The following is a 3,258-nucleotide window of genomic DNA, read 5'->3' as shown; positions in this document are numbered from 1 at the left end:
ATGTTAACAAATTTCTCTTCTTCAGAAATGCTTTCCTTGCCATTGGCAGTCTACATACAATGAAACCAGCAATATTTTCTTTGCTAATACATCCACCACTTCCAGCATTTGAATTGTGAACAAAGCATGACGTGCACTATTGCTGAACAATGTTACTTACAGATAATGAGAAGTTCAAAACTGTGTGTAAAACACTTTAACCCTGCATCTCTTTAGTACCAGTGGTGTAAATTTTGATTCTGTTCAGGTTAGTGAGAACTCTTTCCAGATGATGACAATGTGGTAGTGATTAGTGGCTTAGGGTGCTAAATGGTGAGGACACCAGTGCCTTTGCATGTCTTTCAAGAGGTATAGGGAACAAATTGTGTGTCGACAGCACTTGGACTCAAAATGTGAATACTAGAAATTGAGACATCACTGCAGAAGTATTTGATGCCATTGTCATTTCTGTGAACTCTGATGTACTGAACATTTTAATGTTTACGAGTTACAAAACTGACATCTTATATTAATCACACTTTAACAATAATATCTAGGCAGGGGATAGGCAGCGATGTGTGTGTGTCATGTGACATTTAGTATTTTGAAGGTACAATCACAGTCATCATTACAACTTATTATCCCATATTTTATCCAATGCACAATATTCAAAGGAGACTCATGAAAAGAGTGGCAGCAATACAACAAGTAAAACAACAGCCTTTGATAATATCAATACAATGCACAATAAAAGTGGAAAATAATTAATAATGCACATTTAAACTGTGGTCATTGATTGCAGTGGCATACTAAGGCCAATTAGGGCAACCTCGTACACGCTAAGTAATGCACCACTCAGAAAACAATGTGTGACTTCGCAGCATAACATATGACCAACGAGCTTTGACTTCTGACTAATTTGTACAACATAAACTGCAGTTTGACTGTTATTGTATTAAGTACCACACCTACAGTAATGCTGGGATTACTGTTCATGAAATATTTCTATTAAAATACTGCTTTGTTCTCATTTTACTTTTCACTGAAAGATAATCATATTCGTTAATTACTTGTGAAAGTCATACTTCAAGGCACTGCCAGAGTTACAATGATCACAATGTAAGCCATGTACAAACAATCTGCTATGCTAGAAGGAAATGCTACTGTATCACTGAAGGTTTCCTTCCCAGACAGAAAAGGAAATTGGAAAATATGGCGTCCGATCCCGTCCGTCTGCTCTGACTCATCACGTCACAAATATGACAGAAACGACCATAAACCACGATTCCAATATGGTGCATATAAAGTTGTTAGGTACCCATTCTGAGGATGAAAATACATCGAAAAACAAAACACACACACGTTCCACAAAAGGCCTAATGACAATAACGGGAAAAGTGCGGGAAATAGGGGGTTTTTGGGTGCGGACAAATTAAATATAAACAAATTTAGACACCCACCCCCATACAAAACCACACAAAACAATGGAAACAACCCACATCACAAAACTCCCCAAATACCACTATCATCTGGAATCGGACACTTCCCTTGACCTATATAGCTCAACAGCAGCTCTCGATCCCATAAATTAGGACCTAACACTTCCCTTGACCTACATAGCTCAAAAACATCTCCCGGTACCAATACCAACATTCACAGCCACACATTGGGATCGAACACTTCCCTTGACCTGTTATCCTTATGACATCTCCACATACAGCCGTCCCTGGACCGAGACGCCGGAACTTTAAGTAAGCCTCATTTCTTCACGACGTACTGAACACTTCACGACTTCATTCAAAAATCCGAATAGTTGAAGAAATTTTACTAGAGACAACGCACTGTCCCCCATCATAGCCGACAACCGAAAACTGTTGACAGTCATATCTATACCTACCAAAGACATAAAAAAAAAAAAAAAAAAAAAAAAAAAAAAAAAAAAAAAAAAAAAGCAATTTACCAAAATTCACACACGATGCCACACTCACAAACTAAACCAGAAACATCACCTTACACACCACCAGAGAACACCACCGATCGCATCAAAACGACACCTACAAACACGCCACTCTCACAAACTAAATTCCGCGCCGTCGTGACATTACACACAACAACAGCCTTACGTCACGGGTCAAAGTCGACGGGTGGGATCGGATGCTTCGGTCGTGTTATGCTAATCCTTTTGTGATTGATGTGACACATATGTTCCACTACTGAAATTCCCATTTGGGATGTCTATTGCTACCATTAAGCATCAATGTTTCAAATTTGGAAGAAAATACAGACCATGGGATGATTATACAGAAAACTGTGAGTGATCAAGTGGGGCAGCATGTGTTAGTAAATGCCAACTGTTTCCAAGGATGTCTGAAGTGACTAACTGTGTTTCCTTATGCATCACAGTCAACGTTTTGGGGAAAAAAAAGTACTATTCTCCTATGTAATTGTGTTGGTTGTACATCTTTTGAAGTTAGTGGGATAGATAAATCCCAGCAAACTTCGAAGAATGTTCAAAGAAGGCAACATTGGTACATGCTCTATCAAAGCAACCTCCAAATTTCTTTTGTAACTTTTTATGTAAACGTGTTTCGATACTGATTTGTTAGAATTTTTCCATATTTGTCACCCTAATAAAAATTTCTATACAAAAGAAAAAAAAATGAAAATAAAAAATAAATAAAAATAAATTGAAAATTCTATGTTCAAATGAAAACACAGACCTAGTTAGGTTTGTGGGACACTGATTAACAAAATAAGTAAAGTTATTTTTTTTATTTTTGTTGGTGACAGTGTGAGCCTAATACTGACTACAATGGAAGACAGTTTTTGACCTCCTATTTCTAAGTTTCAACCACAAAATGGTTAACCATGGTAACACTGGCAAATTTGTTGTAGAAATTACAGTTGAAAGTCAGGCGGTTTATGTGAACAACAAAGAAATTATTTATTACTGTCAAACAACAGAAAAGTCAGAGGACTACTAACTTTACTACATTTCACAAAGTAGATACTAACAAATTTTTAGAATATTTATTTAATATGTAGAAAACATTTAAGATATGTACAGCAGCAATACTCTGCCAAAATACAGAATATCCTATCATGTCTCATGATAGTTATTTATCATTTAATATTTCATAAAAACACATTGCAGAGAAAAAAATTCTCTTCTCTCCATGCTAGTAATTCATTACGAATAACTTAGCATGGTGGTCAAAAAATATAATTGTATAAATGTGGTAATTACACATCATTACCACTGAGGCAATTTAAAGAACC

The sequence above is a fragment of the Schistocerca gregaria genome, chromosome 3 (assembly GCF_023897955.1).
Source record: "Schistocerca gregaria isolate iqSchGreg1 chromosome 3, iqSchGreg1.2, whole genome shotgun sequence".
Taxonomy (NCBI): domain Eukaryota; kingdom Metazoa; phylum Arthropoda; class Insecta; order Orthoptera; family Acrididae; genus Schistocerca; species Schistocerca gregaria.
This window is presented reverse-complemented; position numbering follows the sequence as displayed.